Raw genomic sequence first — 17,989 nt, 5'->3', positions numbered from 1 at the left:
CACGGGATATTGAATACAGTCCCCTGTGCTCTGCAGGAGGCCCTTGTTTTTCATCCGTCCTATAGATGACAGTTTGCATCTGCCGACCCCGACCTCCCACTCCACCCCTCCCCCGCCCCCGGCAACCACAAGTCTGTTCTCTGTGTCTGTGAGTCTGTTTCTGTTGCGTAGATAAGTTCCTTTGTGTCACACTTTAGACTCCACATATAGGTGACATCATATGGTATCCTGTCTCTGTCTGGCTCACTTCTCTTAGTACGATCATCCCTAGGTCCATCCATGTTGCTGCAAACGGCATTCTCTCATTCTTTTTCACGGCTGAGTAGTATTCTCAAGCTTTTGTTTTGTCTGAACCCCTCATTTGGACGCAGCTGGATTCCTCTCTTAAATAAATCATGGTGGACACTTACGTGGCCTGTATGGTGAGCCGGGACAGTTGCCGGCTGGGGGGTAGGTAGGATCATCGTCTGCATCCAGACCCTTGAGGACCCTGAGGCTCAGAGCAGACAGGAATTGCTCAGCTCGGACGCTGGGGCAGCAGGGCCAGGGGGCACAGCTGGGCCAGCTCCAGGGTCTCGGTGCACAGCCTCCTTTCACCCAGTGAGGAGAAAATAGCGTTTGCTGAGCGCCTGCTACGTTCCAAGCATGATGTAGGAAAACGCCACTAAAATCCCTGATGCATTCCTTCCTCACGGGAAGAGGGGAGGAAGGGCCACGGGCCGCTCTGCCCCCGGGCCTGACCCTGCCAGCCTGGAGCTGATGGGACAGACAAGGCACTGTCGGGGCTGGCGGGGCCATCGCAGGCGGAGGGCAGAGCCGCGGGCAGCCTCGGCTCTCCCTGCAGGCAGACACCCCGGAACACGGCTGCGGGGCTGGCTGAGGCTCAGGGGCCTCCTGGAGCGTGGAAGCTGTCAGCCTGGCCCCCAGGGCTGCTCGCCCAGGCTCATCACACAGGTGGGCACAGCCCGGGTGCCTGCCGGTTCTGGCGTCAGGGTCACGGCCTCGCCATCGGAGCTCTCGTGGGACACCCAGGAGCTCTGACTCGGCACTTTGGGTTGCAGAATCCAACAAGCAGTGGATGTGGGCTGGTGGGGAAATCCGCCTGCCTGCCGGTGGCTTGGCCAAACCTCCGATCTCTTGGGAGACAGAAGGTGCAGGGCGTGCGCTGGGGCTACGGCTCGGGGCTGCCGCCACCAAGGGGGACGGGGACCCCTTCCCCCCGCCGCCGTGCCCTCCTGCCAAGTGCGGTGGCTGAGGCCGGGCCGGGCTCTCCCAGCAGCTGTGCGTCCCCGTAAGTTCCCCCGGGCCCGCTTTTCTCGCGCCCCGAGCGGCAGCGCCCTGCACCCCCAGGCGGCTCCTTGGCAGCCGCGTCACATGGTCGAGGTGAGGGCCGAGGTGCCGGACGCAGAGCCGGGAGCCCGGACAGGCCGTGCAGGGCGCAGGCGGGGTGCCCTTGCTGTGCGGCCTCAGGGCCTGGGGCTGGCCTCGGAGGGCTCTGGGACAAAAGCACCGGGAGCCTGACTTGGGGGCCCCAGATCGCAACGGGGGCCTGTGTGTCAGGACTCGTTTCCCGTGGGCGGGCCGGCGCGCTTCCAGGCTCGCTGGCCCGGCGGTGCCCACTTGCCCGTCCCCCTCCGTGTGCCCCCGGCGGAGGTCCAGGGCTGCGCGGCTCCCGGGCGGGCATCGGCGGGGCTGGGCTGCAGCCAGCTCGCGGTGGCCGGAGCCGGGGGCAGCTCGGGGGGTGACCCGGGGGGACAGCGTGAGTGCCCTGAAGAGAGCTCTGAGTTCCAGGCAGGGGTTGGGGCTGGGCGGCTGGGATGAAAGCCACGAAGCCTAGCCGGGCCCAGTGGGGCTGGAGGCTCGCAGCAGCATGGCCCTGGCTCTTGCCCCCGCTTGGAAGCAAGTGTTTCAAGGAGGCGAAAACTGCACAAACAGGTACAGTTTCGTATTAGAGACACGGCACGGCCTATGGGAGAGCACCAGGCAGAGAAGCAGTTTATTAATTTAAGACAGAAGCAGAGCGGAAATACACACCCAGAGAGAGAGGTGTGGGCGTCCTCTGTGCGGAGGACGAGCTCAAGAAGGAGGCAATTTAAGTCCCTTTTATAGGACGGGCCTTCTGGCCTTTGTTTGCCTTTGGCCAGTTAACTCATTTCTTTTCTCACACCCGGCTGGTCCCAGGACGCTGCCCACATGCGTGCGCGACTTTCTGCTGCGAGGGATCCCGGCGCAGAGGCCTGTGGGTGCGTGTCCACACTTATTATGGGGTGGGGCCCCTCCGGTGGGGCCCCTCCCTCTTGACCCCCAAGGGGCCTTCGTTCACGAGTGCAGGCAGGACGTTTTCCTTGACCTCAGGAGCGGTGCCTCATCTCTTGGCTTCAGCAGAGCTCGGCTTCCGCCACTAGCTTTGTCCTTGGAGCTTGTGGGTGAGACCCGAGCTTCAGCGAGGCCCCCGTGACAAACCCCAGAAGTCCGGCCCAGGGGCCCATCCATCTCCTACCTTAGGCGGGTCTCAGAGAGAGAGGCCGCCGGGCCCCGCCGTTGCCCTGGCACGTGCCCGGGTGCTGGGCTTTCCACGTCAGGGTGTCAGCGAGGGCGGCCCGATGCTCCCCGAGTCACGGCTCGCGCGGGCTTCCTCCGGCGCCCCGGGCCTGGTGCGCTGCTGGACGCCGCTCGTGCACCCCGCCTCCGGCGGGACACGGCGCTGCCTCTCCGCCTGGCCGGCCCCTCGGAGGGCCCCCGCTCCAGGCCTTTGTTTCTCTGGGCCCCCCGGCGCCTCTCCTCCTCGCTCCCCCTCCTTCGTGTTGCCAGAATGCTCTTCGTTCCTGCTGGCCCGCTGCCCGGCGGGCCTCTGGAACCCGCTCTCCCTCCAGGGCCTCGGTTCCTTCCCTGTGAGACGGACGGGGCGGCACCACGCCGGGGGCTCGTCGTGAAGATCGTTTGCCGCGACCTTCATGAAAGCCGCCCGCGCACAGTCGGTACTCGGTAAGTGCTTCAGCCCTTTCCTGGAGGGCAGCCGGGGGCGCAGCTAGATGGGGGAGTGGACACGGCTGCGGGGAGGGGCGCAAAGACCGGGGTGCTGCCGTCCTGGGCCCAGCGGGGAGGCAGGGGGGTCACGGAAGGGGGCCACGGGGTCAAGGCCGGGCGAGGCCTCGGCGGAGACCCCGGCCCAGGCCTCCCGGCCGCGCACCCTGGAATAAGAGGTGGAGAGTTTGGATGCGCTCCGGGGAGGTGTCTTGCACGTGGCCTGGGTAGGGAAGATGGAGGGTCCTTCCTCAGGACCCCAGCCTTCCTTCCTCTGTGCCCCCCCCCACTTCCTTGGGTTGGACTCTAGTTCTGCACCGACACCCTGTCTGTGTGTCTGTCTGCGTGTCTGTCTGTGTGTCTGCTGGGCGCCGGCTCCTTTCTGGACTTCGCTCTTCCGCTCTCCGTTTCCCTCGGCTTCAAGGGAGCCGAGCTTTGAGCACCAGCCTCGTGGGGCCGGGGCTGGGGGCACGGCCGGCCTCGCCTTCCCCGGGCCCCCTTCCCTGTGCCCCACGAGGGCGCCCGAAGACCAGCTCGATGCCCGGCCGCTAGCACGTGGCCGGCACGTCGTTGTGCGATGAATGCTTGTCGAGCGCCGGCCCCCCCGGGTGTTCGGTGGGTGCCCGATGATGTCACCCCCCCCATAGGTTGGATGCCAGGATTTGAGGGCGCGGCAGGAGCGACAAGCCGTGGAGGAGGTGACCAGCCCGGCAGGTTATCCGTCGGCGCCGCAGCGCGTTCCAGGAGGTCACATGCTGATGGGTGTGCGCGGCCCAGGTGACCTGTGACCCTAAAGGCTCGGGGCGGACGGGGCCCCAGGAGACGCCGCGCCCCTGTTCCGCATTCTGACCTGGGCTGGGTGCCCCTGTTCCACATTCTGACCTGGGCTGGGCGCCCCTGTTCCGCATTCTGAACTGGGCTGGCCCCCTTCTGAAATGGTTCACTTGTCTTGTCACTGAGCTTGGCAGCCACCGGGGAATTTCTGGAGGGAGGAGGAATTTCTGGAGGGAGGAGGGGGTCCTGGAAGGAAACCGCCCTTGGACCCATTGTTTCCTTAGAAGCCCAAACACAAAGAAAGGATGGAGTGGAGGCAGAGCTGCGGAGGGGCTTGTTTCTTCCCTTCCCGTCCAGCCAGCCCGAGTCGGAAAGGGAGGGCTGTTACCCTTTTAGTCCAGTGCTTGGTTTCCTCTCCGGAGGGTCTGCATGTAGGTGGGATTTTGGCAGCCGGGGACGGGGTGGAAGGAGGGGAGTTTCTGAACGAAATCATGGCCTGCAGCGAGTGGGACCCAGGTGTCCTGCCGGGCTGCACGGTGGCCCTGGGATTCACGTGGGAGGAGAAGCCCAGAGAGGCGAGGGGGCTGGCCCGGGGTCACACAGCAGGTGGTGACGGGGCGGCCCCCTTGGTGGGCGAAACAGCAGGATACACAGAGGGCTGCCCTCCACAGGCTCCCAGGCTCGTTCTGGGTCAGCCCAGGCCTTCCCTCCGTCAGCGCTTGCCACGCCCACGTGCCAGCCCGGTGGTGGCGCTGTGCGTGCCGCTGGGTCAGTGACGGGCGGCTTCCGGGCGCCAAGTGTGAGTGCTGGGGACTTGGGGAGCCGGTGTCCTCACGGTGGGGTTTCCGGCCGCCCCCGAGGCTGCCTTTGGGTGGGGCAGTGTGGGAGCCCAGCTCCAGGGGGAGAGGGATGGCCTCTCCCGGGGACCAGGAGCAGGAGCAGAGTGGGTGCTGGAAGCTGGGAGGGCGGCCGCGGCAGGGAAAGCCCTGGGGGCCGCGCTCACAGGCGGGGAGAACCCGCGCCCCTCGCCTGCCCTCTGACCCGCCCCGGAGGGCCTGTCCTGAGCCTGCCCGACTGAGGTGGCCCCAGCTGTAAATAATCCCCGGGGGCCACAGGCTCAAGGGCCCCCGCAGGGAGAGAAACAGCCCGTTTGCCTCCCAGGGACCCAGAGGACCGGGGAAGGAAGCTCAGGACAGAATCACAGCTCTAATACCCACAATTTGCCTGCTGGCAGCGGGGTCCAGAAACGGGGGGGATGGCCACCTCATACCCCTTAGGGTGGCTGCTGTGAAAGAGCAGAAAATAAGCGTGGGTGTGGATGTGGATGTGAAGAGAGTGGAACCCTTGCCCGCTGTTGGTGGGAATGTAAAATGGTGCAGCCGCTGTGGAGAATGAACGGGGCGGAGGGCCCTCGAATAGCATTACTATATGAGTGCAATTCCACTTCTGGGAATATCCCCTACAGGTCTGAAAGCAGCATCTCAAAGAGATAGTTGCATGCCCATGTCCACAGCAGCATTATCCACAACAGCTAAAAGGGGAAAGCACCCCCAAGTGTCCACTGATGGGTGAACAGATGACCAAAATGTTAGACGTATACGTATATACGACACACGCTCTATGGGTGAACCTTCGGGACATTAAGTGACGCGAAACAAGCCAGTCCATTTACACAAGGCCCCTAGAGCAGTCAGAGCTTGGGGGCAGAAGGCAGAAGGGTGGATGCCAGGGGCGGGCGGGGAGGGGGCTGGGGAGTTACTGTTTCACGGGGACAGGGTTTCCGTTTTGCAAGATGAAGAGTTCAGAGATGGTCGCACAACGGCGTGAGGGTGCTGAACGCCGCTGAACCGGGCACTTGAAAACGGGCGAGATGGTGAATTTTATGCGGTGTATTGTACCACAGTCTACAAAAAAATAATAAATGAATTCAAAGCAAACCAAAGTCAAGGAAATGGATGTGAACCGAAGGGCCCGTGCAGGCCGGGTTGGCGTCGCATTATCTAATCCCCAGCATCCTGTGTGAGCTGACTTCCTCCTGCAGGCAAGAACGCCGAGGCCCGCGGCCTCCCCGGCGGCCCAGCAGTTGAGGCTCCGTGCTTCCACCGCACAGGGCGTGGCTTCCATGCCTGGCTGGGGAGCTAAGACCCCGGTGCCACACAGCGAGGCCAAATAAGTGAATGAATAAAAATACTAAGAAAACTGAGGCTGAGAGCCGTGCGGCAGCTTTGCCGCGGGGCCCTCGGCCCGGCTGTGGCCGGCGGGATTTAGGTCACCTTTGTGTGTGTCATGCCGGGTTGCAGCATCCAGCACTGGCTCTGCTGGGGCTCCTCGTGCCCCCAGCACAGCAGAAGAGAACGTGTCCTTGGTGGTGAAAATGTGTGCACAGATCGGAGAGGCCTGAGTCGTGGGGAGGCTTCTTAGAGGAGCGGGTGGGGCTGGATAAGGCCTGGAGGGGCACCTCCTCCCCCATGTCCCCCAGGGGCAGGGCTGCCACACACCAGCTCACGTGAGACCCTCTGTCGTTGCTGGGGGGATGCTCTCATGCCTTGGGCGGGGCGGGGGGTGTCCCTCTGTCTGGGCCGGCCACCCTCGCTTCCGTTCTGGGCAAGCCCTGCAGCTGGGGCTTTGGCGACGTTGGCGGCTGTGGGCCACGGGTATTTGCCTTCCCCAGAGAGCGCTGGGCTTGGGCGGGGTCGTCAGAGTTTGCAAATAAAAATACAAGAGGCCCAACTGAGTCTGAATTTCGGTCACCAGTGAATAACCTGTAGTATAAACATGCCCGCAGAGTTGCAGCTGCGGTCGATGTGGCCACCTCAGCAGTCTCGGCCTCTGTCCTCCGAGGGAGGCGCGCTGGGTGTTCCAGGTCAGGGGCCTGCCTGTCGCGGCTCTGCTGAGACCTACGCGGGGGCCTCGGGTCAAGCCGCTACCCAGTGTGAGTTGACCAGGCTGACAGCAGGGGCCCTAATCACCAGGCGTGAGTAAGATGGGCCGTGTGCTTGACCTGCTCTGTGTGCCACGCGGAGCCTGCGGAGTGGGAGACGGGTGCTGTCAGCATGTGGGGGGCTGTGCCCCCGACCTGGCACGCTGGTCCCTGCACGTGCCTTCCCCGCCTCCTGCTGTACCAGTGCCTCCAGACACAGCCCTCTGGCTGCCACGTACCTTCTCCTGTGTGTCTACCACCTCACTCGGCCTCACTCCGTGTCTCCAGTTCAGTGAATGCCACTGCCTGGTCCTGGAGCCTCCTAATCCTATTCTTCCAACCATTCCCTCATCCACCCATCCACCCACCCACCCACGCACACATCCACCCACCCGCCCATCCACCCATCCATCCATCCATCCATCCACCCACCCGCCTGCCCACCCATCCATCAGTCCATCCGTCCGTTAATTAACAAGTATTGAGGCTTACTATGGGTCAAACACTGTAGCAGGCACTTTGCATAATATCTCAGCTGTAGGGGGGATTAAAGGAGTTAATAGTTAAACGGGAGTGGCTGATGACAGCCATCAGATATGAACAGACGGACACAGTCTCCCGTGTTTCAGCAATAGGTCATCTGGGGAGAGATTCGCTAGCCTCGCCCTTTATTTTATTTTAAGTTATTTATTTATTTAGCTGTGCTGGGTGTTAGCTGCTGGGTGTTAGCTGCGGCACGCTGGGTGTTAGCTGCGGCACGCTGGGTCTTAGCTGCGGCACGCTGGGTCTTAGCTGCGGCACGCTGGGTCTTAGCTGCGGCACGCTGGGCTCTAGTTCCCTGACCAGGGATCGAACCCAGGCCCCCTGTGTTGTGAGCACAGAGTCTTAACCGCTGGACCACCAGGGAAGTCCCTCGCCTGACCCTTTAGACGGCAACCACTTCTCCAGGGAAACTCCTGGAGAAGGCTTAGGCTGTGGTGAGCTGGCAGCAGGGACACGGGGTGGGGCAGGAGTCTGAGGGGCCTCGAGAGCAGGGAGCTGAGCTGGTGCTGCCAAAGGCGTGGCCTCCGCCTTGGCCGGTGCCCACCGGGAGGGGCAGAGCACAGGGCCTGAGAAGCACTCTTCCCTGACAGCTGGTGCCTGGCAGAGACTTGAGACTCTCAAGAGACAGAGAAGACCGAGGTCCAGAGAGGGGTGGTGACTTGTCCAAGGTCACACAGCCTTGCAGCCATGGGACTGGGATAAAGGGTGTGCACTCGTGAGGCACACCCGGTTTGAGGCCTGGTCTGCCTCTCAACCTTGCTGAGCTACCTGTGAGTAGGAAATCACACCTCCCTCTTGGACTGTGCGACATGTGGCACGCTGAGAAGCCACTGTAAACCGCTCGGCCTGGGATGTGGCGAGGTGCGGCGGGGGGACGGGGTGGACCCCAGTCTCAGCTGAGAGGCTCCTTGTGGCCTCAAACACCCCCCTGCGGCCTCCTGAGTCTGGGCCTCGTCTCCTACCTGGGTGAGGTGTGGGCGGGCAGGCGCGGCCGAGCAGCAGAGGGTAGGAAGCTGGCCCCCGGCTGGCCGGCCAGCCGGCCCTGGCCATCATGCTGTGGGGCTGTGCAGCCCCCGGGCCCGCCTCGCTTCCCGTGGTTTCCAGCCCTGGGTGTCCCGCTGGATGTGCCACCTGCGAGGGCTGTGGAAGGAGGTTGCCACCCCATCCTTCTGGGGCTTTCCCAGCGGGGACCCGGCCTCCGTGGGAACCTGCAGCTTTCCCAGCACTGGGGGCCACGCCCACCGCATTGCCGCTTTAACCTTGTTCCTGTCTACCCAGCTTCTTCTTGGCTGTTGTGAAGAATTAAAACTCGACAGAAAAATGGATTCCAGGCAGGGAATCGTTCCCCAGCCCTCGTCCCACAGATGTGCATTTTCATGTTTCAGTGGTCTTGCTGCTGGAGGAGGGACTAGGGGCTGGCGGGCAGGGCTGACTTTACTGATGGTAGTTTTCCTTTCCTTCCAAAGCAGGGGTCCCCTGGCTCGGGGGTCCCTTATCCCCCACCGGCCACCCCACATTCCTCAGCCCTCTGACCCCTTAGCCTTGCCCTGCCCTCTGTAGTGGACGCAGGGAAGAGATGGGCTGTCCATTAAAAAAAAAAAAGCGCAGTATAAAAGAAGTGCTGCTCATGAAAAGAAGCATGGAGTGGGGGAGGGGCAGAGTGACAGTGGCTGTGGGGCGGGGCAATCCAGCCGCTGGAGGGGGCGGGGCAACCCAGCCGCTGGAAGGGGGCGGGGCAGGGGCGGAGGTGCAGCCCCACCCCTCTCCCAGCAGCCTGCAGGCGGCGAATGAGGCCTGGGGTGCCTGGTCCGCGCTGGGGGGCCGCCAGGAATGCTCTGGCTGCCCTAGGCCAAGCGCAGTTCAAGGGCAAGCTCGGGCAGGCTTGACCTCGGGCTCTCCGCCTTGGTCCTCTGTGCCCAGGGGCCTCATGGAGAAAGCGAGGAGAGCAGCAGCGTGGGCTGCGCAGGCAGGAGAGAGCAGAGGCCAGCTCCTGTGGAGGAACTTTCCCGCCCCTTCTGGGTTCTCCCGGCTGGCCTAGGAATTAACTAGACGCAGGGCAGATTCGCAGGGGAAGTCGGCTGTAATTAGGTATGTACAGGCGCTCCCTAAGAACATGGGCCCAGCACAAGCCACGCAGGTGAGGCTTACGCGCCATCCAGGAGAACGGGTGGGGTCGGCCTTCGAAGGGGACGAAGGCAATTTACAGGAAGATGAAAGAAGCACACGAGCAAATGTTTGATACACAGATGTTTGCTGGGCTGTGCAGGGGCACTGGGACACGGAGGTGCTCTGTGATCGCACGGGCCTTGCTAATTTCCCCCGTCAACCACCCCTCACTCCTGTTATTATATGACGGTTTTCTGCAGTGACAGTTCTTCCCGGAGCAGGCCCTCCATCTAAATTCTTCAGGCGGTTCGTTAGGGGGAGGGTCGAAGTCTTTTGGGCCTTGATTGTTTTTAACTCAAAATAAGGTGCAAGCCGAAGAGACACATTTTGGAGTGGCAAAGTTCACTCCCCTACACAGCCAGCATCACTTCTTTCTCCATCCCTCCTCCTAGCTCAAGGTTTTGTGTCCCCGCGTCCTCTGTGTCTGTCGGTCTGTCCACCTAGCCGCCCAGAGCTAGGCTCCATGGATCTCATGCGTCTGCAGCTCAGGCGCACGGCTGGGCTGGGAGAGAGGAGGACTGTTTGCACGCTGTTAGAGGGGGCTGGCTTCCTGGGAGACCATGGCTAGTGTTTCATGTTGGAGAGAGCTCAGCACAGAATCCAGACACTCGGAGCTCATTTCCGCTCACCCTCGAGGGCTTTGCCGCTGTCACCCTGCAGGACTTTTGCTCTGGTTACCTGGAGGTCAGCACTGGATCTTGGTGGTGGTTACTGTGGAACCACAGAGCGTGTGTGTCCCCCGAGTGGGAAGGGGAGAGGATGAGCTGGCATGAGTGGGAAGGGGAGAGGATGTGGGTTGGGCCACAGCGATGAAGACTTATTACTTAATGGCAAAGACAGACTTGCCCTCATTTCTGGGGACAACTCTTGGTAAGCTATGATGGCAGAAGGATAAGTGCAGCTGATTCAAGAATTCAAAACAGCAAGGAATCCTTGTTTTCTAATGTGCGTCCCAAGTGGATTCGCCTCTTTTGGAAGGGGAAAGCTCCTCCACCTAATTAGGGGGCTTCTGCAGAGCAATTGCTGGGATGTCGTCTGGTTAGTTCCTGCTGCCTGGCTAGGTCCGTAGAGACCACATAGGAAGGTGGTGACGGCGAGAGAGAAGCTCTTGACAAAACAGTCTTTTTCAGAGACAGAGACTAAACTGAACGCCAAAGGCAAGGTCTTGAGCGCCTTGAGGAATAAGTAAGCACCAGGGGCTTTTGTTGGCAGCTGCCAGCGACAGGCCGCAAGGAAGGGGAGGCTTGGGCTGTTCCCCAGGCTTTGGAGGAGGATTCCAAGTGAGAACTCAGGAGTCGGAACCTTTTCCCGGGGAGGGATAAGTCACTCCATGCTACTTGCGTGAACTAAAGTTCTCTGGTCCTCCCCTAAACACTTCTCCTGGCCTAAGACTTCAGGTTTTAGTTTTGGACGATGCAAATGCCCAGGAAGGAATGGGTACCCACAGAGCCGTCGTTTTTTTTTTTTTCTTTTTGGCCGTGCCATGCGGCATGCGGGATCTTAGCTCCCCGACCGGGGATCGAACCCGTGTCTCCTGCCTTGGAAGCGCAGTCTTAACCACTGGACCGCCAGGGAAGTCCTGCACTGAGCTGTCTTTAGTCATTTATTCCTGTGTGTGAATGAGCCCGTGAGACCCGTTCCTGAGAACGGGAAGCGCAGGGCACTGAGGGCTGGGGAAACACCGAGTAGAAAGGTGACTGGATCACTGGAGATGCACCCCATCTAGTCTTGCTGTTTACAGTAGATTCTTCCTGCCGTCAGTAGGTAAGAATGGCTTTTTTCTGTCTACAGATCGGTGGCCCCCCTCTTTCTTCTAATCGAGGCAGTCGCCAAGTATCAAATGCCCACAGGGATGGCAGAGCTTGTCAGACTCTTTCTAATAATGCCATCTAAGGCTGTTCTGGCTGACGTTCTAGGAAACTGGCCAGCTCTCTGCGCCACGCCCTCCCCCGTTCCGCCTGGCTTTTGAGCACCCGTCTCTCTGGAGTCAGGGCACTTCTGGGGGTCCCGACGTCCAGCCTTGCCTCTGCTTCCTCTGGGATTTGGCAGGAGGACCTTCTGTTTAGTCTTCAGTGCTTTTGCTCCCCTCCTTCTGCAAATCTCCCCGGACCTCCTGAGGGCAGACTTCCCTTCCAGCCTCTGGCCCTGCGGACCCCACTTTGCTTGGACCCCCGGAGCAGACTTCTAAGCTCCACGCCCACACCTGCCCCTTCCAGCTCGACCTCCACACGACAGCGAGAGTGGTCCTTCTAAAACCTAAATCAAAGCCTGTCAGCCTGCAGACTTGAACCTCCTAAGTGGCTAACTGTCACACTTGGAACACATTCCAATCTCCTCACCCTAACCTGGGAGCCCCCACAGATCCAGATCCGACCTCCCTCTGAAGCCCCTGGGGTCTCACCCGCCCGCGCCGCCCACGGTGCTGCGTCCACACCTCCTGTCCGCTGTCTAGAGGACCGAGCTTTTCTTTGCAGCTTCTTCCTCCGCCCGGAAGGTTCTCTCCTTCCCCTCACTCCCAGCCTTTCCTGACACTGATTCCTTTGCGTCCTTCAGGTCCTAGCTTAAATGTCACCTCCTGAGAAAGACTTTTTTTTTTTAATTTTAAATTGGGGCACAGTTGCTTTACAATGCTGTGTTAGTTGCTGCTGTACAGAAAAGTGAATCCGCTATGTGTACGCACGTCTCCCCTCCCTCTGGGACCTCCCCCCACCCCCCACCCGGCCCACCCATCTAGGCCGTCCCAGAGCACCGAGCTGAGCGCCCTGCGCTGTACCGCAGCTTCCCACTAGCTGTTTTACACATGGTAGCGTGTATATGAAGACACACCTTTTTTTTTTTTTTTTTTTTTTTTTTTTGTGGTATGCGGGCCTCACTGTTGTGGCCTCTCCCGTTGCGGAGCACAGGCTCCGGACACACAGGCTCAGCGGCCATGGCTCACGGGCCCAGCCGCTCCGCGGCACGTGGGATCCTCCCGGACCGGGGCACGAACCCGTGTCCCCCGCATCGGCAGGCGGATTCTCAACCACTGCGCCACCAGGGAAGCCCGACACACCTTTTTCTGACCACCCGGTCTGAGGTCATCGGGAGTTCTCAGGTTGCTTGTCCATCTACTGGTTCTCTCGTCTGCGCCTTCCGCCACTGCGTCCCCAGCTTGGTACACGTTAGGGCCTGGCGTCGGTCAGAGGAGGCGAAGCTTTGCAGCCGGAACAAACAACTCCTGAATCTGAGTGCCTTCCAACCACCAACGTTTACGTCTCAGCCACGGTCAGTGTCCATCTCAGGTTGGCGGGGGCGGGGGTGAGAGAAGCTGTGCTCACTGCAGGTGCCGGGGCTGACGGCGCGGCCACCCTCCCCACATTCCCAGCGGCCGTGCCACCGAGAAGCGTCTCGCACTGACAGTCTCCTGCCCCCAAATGACTACGCGTCCCCTCCGCTTCCTGATCATTGGGTAGGACTGGTCACATCGCCTCACTCAAGCACAGGGAGCTGGGAAGTTCAGGCCCCGCCGGTGCCCTGGAAAGAGAAGGGGAAACACTTGTCAGACAGCGCTCTAGACTCAGTTGATAGTTTTGAAAGAGGGAGCATCTAGAATGCTTTTTCTACAGCTGCAGTGGGTGCGAGTGACCTTACAGGGGCCTGCTGGGGATCTCGTATCCCTGCTGTTCAGGCCCTTGGCTCTGCAGGCAGTCAGGGTTCCCTTAGGAGAAGCTCAGCAGACAGGGGTGTCCCGAGACCAGACAGGAGCAGTCCCAGAGGCTCTGTGGCCAGTCACCTCTCAGGGCTCAGCCTCCCACGGGAAACGTTCCTGGGCTGTGACCTCTGTGAGACAGCCCTTCCAAAAGGGTCCTGCAGATCCTCTCTGAATCCAGCACGCTCAGCTGGGGCGTGGCGAGGAGCCAAATAGATGATGTCCCTGCTGGCTGAGTCCCAGGGGAATCCCTCTGAGTCCTGGGAGCTAAAGGAGGTAGGGAGGCGGGGGTGGGGGGGTGGGGGGAAGAGAGCAAGGACAGCATTTCTCAGAAAGCCCACTGCATCCATCCTGCATGACATTCTGTTGCTAATCACAGGAATGGCACTTATGCACCCAGGAACGGTAAAGAAACCGCCTGTGGCCGCTGTGGACCCTAGGGGTGTGGGGACAGGAAACGCTGGTCGTCTCCACAACCCTGATCCTGTCTCCTAAACTGCCCATGTCAGCCGGCCGGGCCGCGAGGAGCCGCTCCCCTGTCTCAATGTGCATTTGGTCAAATGACATCATCACAGCAGGTCATTCCCACCGGGCTGCACACAGCACTGGCTGCACGACAGCACTGACTGCACAACAGTGGCGCGCACACCCCAGACACCACGGGCCTCGGGGCGAAATGCTGTCCCCCAGGTGGTTACGATGGGCTTGAATGCACATCGTGGCCTCTGGCGGCAGTCACAGTTGAAGCTAACATTTGTTAAGCGCTCATCAAATTCCTAGCACTGTACCTACCGAGAGCTCTACAGGTAATTGCATTTAAATCTTCACACCTGCAGGGCACAGGTGCTGCTCCTATGGGATGGCTGGGGAAACTGAGGCCCGCAGAGGCTAAGCAACTTCCTAACCAACTTCCTAATCACTGCTAGTTCTGTGAATCTGTGCTTCCTGATTCTAAACCTGTGCACTTCATTGTTACTCCATAGGGAAAAGTTTGCGCCTGATTCCCCTTCTAGGTTATAAATACTAGAGAGCTTCCTTTTTAAAAAAATTTTTTTACCTTAAAGTTTATTTTATTGAAGTATAGTTGGTTTACAATGTGTTAATTTCTGCTGTACAGCCAAACAGTGATTCAAGTTATACATATACATATATATACATTCTTTTTCTTATTCTTTTCCATTGTGGTTTAACAGGATATTGAATATAGTTCCCTGTGCTCTGCAGTAGGACCCTGCTGTGTATCTATCCTCTATAGAATGGTTTGCACTGCTAACCCCAAACTCCCAGTCCTTCCCTCCCCCACGCCCCCCCTTGGGAACCACAAGTCTGTTCTCCACCTGTCTGTGAGTCTGTTTCGTAGATAAGTTCATTTGTATCGTATTGTAGATTCCACACATAAGTGATATCATATGGTATTTGTCTTTCTCTCTGAGTTACTTCACTTAGTGTGATCATCTCTAGGTCCATAGAGAGCCTCCTTTTATGAGAAGCCTCCTACCTTCTCTCTTATAGCACCTGGCAGAGTTTCAGTCATATAATTAGCAGGCAATATTAGCCTTTAATGCGTACAAGAAGGGTAAAACAGCATACTTAGGATAGTAGGGTAACACTAGGATATTCTGGTGACATGCTTTTGTTAAGTCTGTTACTGAAGACTAAGTTAAAGCTTCTGTGCTTTTTGATACAGCTCTTGGTACAGGGCCTGAATCTGTTAGTTGCTTATACATAGCAACGTAATCAAGGCACAATGCCTCTCATATACCACACGCGGCACCCTGATGTATAATTATCAACAAGGAAAGGATTAATTACACGGTGCTAGCTGCTGTGGATATCAAATTGAACAGAGAGAGTTTTCATCCCTAGAGATATAGAAGCGGGCATTTAAACAACTGATTGCCATGCAGTGTGTCACGGACCTGCCATGAGGTTTGTGTAGGGAGCAGTGGGGCCATAAATCCTGCGGAGGCGAAGTGGAATGAGGGTAGGACTCAGCTCTAAGAAGGGGCACTTAGGAAAATCAACCCAAACCCTATTTGGATCGAAATTACAAGTTCCCGAGCCTTGTGGGTGAAAAACCCGTCGGCCACGAGCTTACCCACTGAACTTCCGACATCGAGGCTACCGCTGGGGTGTGGATTCCGGCCCTTGTACGTGACCTGGGCCAAGTCATTGCGAGGCCTTGGCAACCCCATTACTGCTAATCGGGTGTCATCAGCCTGGCGAGTGGTGGCGCCAGGCGGAGGTCCCGCCTCGGGAGCCTCGGGTCGGCGTACCGACAGCCGCCGGGAACCCTGCCCGCCACGCCCAGAGTCCCCAGCCCTGTTCGGATTCCTTCACTGGAGCAGTGGTCACGTGCAGCGCATCAGCCGCCGACAGGAGGAAGTGGAGGCGGGCGGGGCCTGCGTGCAGAGCCCGCCCCTCCAGCCCGAGGAGGCTTCTCATTGGCGAAGCTTCCTCCTCACCCCGCCCAAGGCTGGGAAGCTCCGCTTCGGATTGGCTAGTAGGCTCCCGATGGGCGAGGCCTCCGGGGGACGGGCGGGAGCGGAAGGCAGGGCGCGCTCTCGAGGGGCGGGGTTGCCTAGGCGACGCCGGGCGCGCGCTCGGGGGGTGGGGAAGCGAGCCGGCGGCTCATTGACAAATCAGCGGGGCAGGGCTGGGGTCCCGCCGCCGGAGGAGGCGAAGGAGCGGGCGGGGCGGCGGCGCTGGACGGGTCGCAGGTAAGGGTGTCCGCGCCCCGGCCGGGCCCTGCGGGCGGGGTGAGGCGCGCGCGGGGGGGGGCGGGGGCGCGCCCCGGGCCGGGTGGACCCTGGCCCCGGCTCCGCGCAGGGCTGTGGCCGGAGGGCGACCTGGGGGCGGCGGCCCGGCTCGGGCCCGGGGGGGGGCGTCCTGCCAGATCCTCTTGGGGCGGAGGAGATGGGGGCGGCGCCCCAGCCGCCCCCCCGAGTTCGCCGCTCCTTCCCTTGACCCGCAAGTGGCCTCTGCCGCCACTTCCTGGCTTTCGGGCCTCCAGCCGAGGAGGGTCCACTTCCTCAGGCCCTTAGTCGTCGCTGCGGTCAGGGTGAGGCTGTGAATGTTGCACAAACTTCTTAGCGCCTCAGGAGCTTGGCCGTGGACGCCTGGGGGCCGCGCTTCGGAAGTTGCGCGGTCTGCTGCGTGTTGGGTTTGCTGCCGTCCTGGGGCTGAGCGCAAAGTTGCCGCCCCCCCCCCCCCCCCAGCTCCCTTCCGCGAGGGGCTGGCGCTGGGGCGGCTTCTCCCGGGGCGCACCCGGACCTGCCCGTGCGCCTCGTCTCGCCCCCGGTAGGTCTAGGAGGTCGTGCCCGTGGTGGGTTCACACGCTGGTGCCGAGACAGCTGCGCCCAGGCTGCTCGTGGGAGCAGAGTCCGTTCTGTGCTCGTTCTCGGGTGAATTCTGGAAACGTTGGAACTTTGATGTTGCTTTCAGGTGAGTCTTCCGGAGAGAAGCTCTTGTGTCCCGCGGACTCGTTTAGAATTGCCATTGGGAGAGGCTTGGCTGATGGCTCGTTGGAGTTATCTGTGACTTGGTTTTGTCCCTTGTAGAACAGTGAACTTTCTGCTTTGTCCCGGTTTCCTAACCTCATTTTTAATTTTTTGGGGGTTAGGTTTTGATGATGGATAGTGGGCACTGATTGTCAGAAGGGCTAGTGTATCTTTCAGACAGGTAAATGACCCATATTTTAAGAAGAGCAGCAAGATTCTGGGATGTCAAAGTTGGAAACAATTTAAGGCAGTGTTTCGTCAACCTGGAACAAAATGATTGGAATGTCGAAGTTCTCAGATGCGGGGTGAGCGGGAAAGGTAGCCTTGAATATTGGGAAGGACACGGGGGCAAGGTGCGAAGACCCAGGTTCTGAAACTTTATTTGTGGTGTGGTCTTGAGCACAGCTTTGCACTTCTCTGTGCCCCAGAGGCCACAGCTATAAAAACGTAGTCGTTGTCCTCCTTGTTAGGGTTAAACGAAGTAAGGAGCGCTGGAGGCGTCCTTTGTGGCAGTGGGGGTTAGGGTTAGGGGTGGGAATAAGGCCAGGGACACATCCGTCGTGTGTGGCTTCAGTTGCTACAACTAGTCTTTCTCCTGCCGCATCTGGGTCTTCCCTTCCTTTTCTATTCATGTTATTTCCCATTGGAAACAGTGACTATTCTGACCTGAGGTGTCAGCAAGATTTCCCTATGCCCAAGGAGTAGAACCTTTCCCAGGGTTTCGTGTGGAAAAAAGTGGGGGGATAGCTTATTAGATGTCTTTTGGGAATACGGAACTGGACACATAAAGATAGGAGAACAAGAATAGGGCCGCAAATGGGATCTCAGTGGGTCTTGGTAGAAGGTGGAAGAGGTGGAAAAGTTCTGATTTCTTGCCTTAATTCTTCAAGGTTCTTGCCTTGATGGAAGATGGCTTGAGATTCTGGAAATGTTTAGACGACAGGGTTGAGATAGTTCTTTGGGCTGCATCACCCAATCCTACAATAAGTCTTTGCATTCAGTTACTAAATTCTTATCCGCCTAGAAACATAATTGGAGCCTCTTTCTGAAAGCTGAATGTGGAGACAGTGTAACAACCTAGAGCAACAGCACTGAGAGATCCTGGCAGCTCTTCTGAGGCTTCCAGGGCAGCTTGTCTCAGGGTGAGAGCAAGAATCCCACTTTTCACTGGCTCCAAATCCAGCTTGTCCTTAACTTACTGAGGTTACGTCCCGATAGACCCACCATAGGTTGAAAATATCGTAGGTCAAAGATGCATTTAATACGCTTAAGCTGCTGAACCCCATCGCTTAGCGTGGCCCACCTTAGACCTGCTCAGAGCACCCCCATTGCCTCCAGTTGGGCAGAATCACCCTATAATGAAGTGTTGAATAT

At 59.3% G+C, this 17,989-nt stretch overlaps 1 protein-coding gene and 1 non-coding gene across 2 annotated transcripts in view; one reads left to right on the top strand and one right to left on the bottom strand.

Annotated features, from left to right (window-relative positions):
• Positions 1-7,552: 7,552 nt before the first annotated feature.
• Positions 7,553-7,625, bottom strand: TRNAV-CAC (transfer RNA valine (anticodon CAC)). The gene has a single exon. It is a non-coding gene; the product is annotated as a tRNA-Val (tRNA).
• Positions 7,626-15,688: 8,063 nt separating this feature from the next.
• The window catches only part of RALB (RAS like proto-oncogene B), a 40,813-nt gene continuing 38,512 nt past the window's right edge, over positions 15,689-17,989 (top strand). The window contains exon 1 of the mRNA XM_067025895.1: positions 15,689-15,835. The gene's annotated coding sequence lies outside the window, so the exon portion shown is untranslated. The remainder of the gene's footprint in view (positions 15,836-17,989) is intronic.

The sequence above is a fragment of the Kogia breviceps genome, chromosome 2 (genome assembly GCF_026419965.1).
Source record: "Kogia breviceps isolate mKogBre1 chromosome 2, mKogBre1 haplotype 1, whole genome shotgun sequence".
NCBI lineage: Eukaryota > Metazoa > Chordata > Mammalia > Artiodactyla > Physeteridae > Kogia > Kogia breviceps.
The sequence above is the reverse complement of the archived record's forward strand: the minus strand, read 5'-3'. Positions and strand labels throughout refer to the sequence as shown.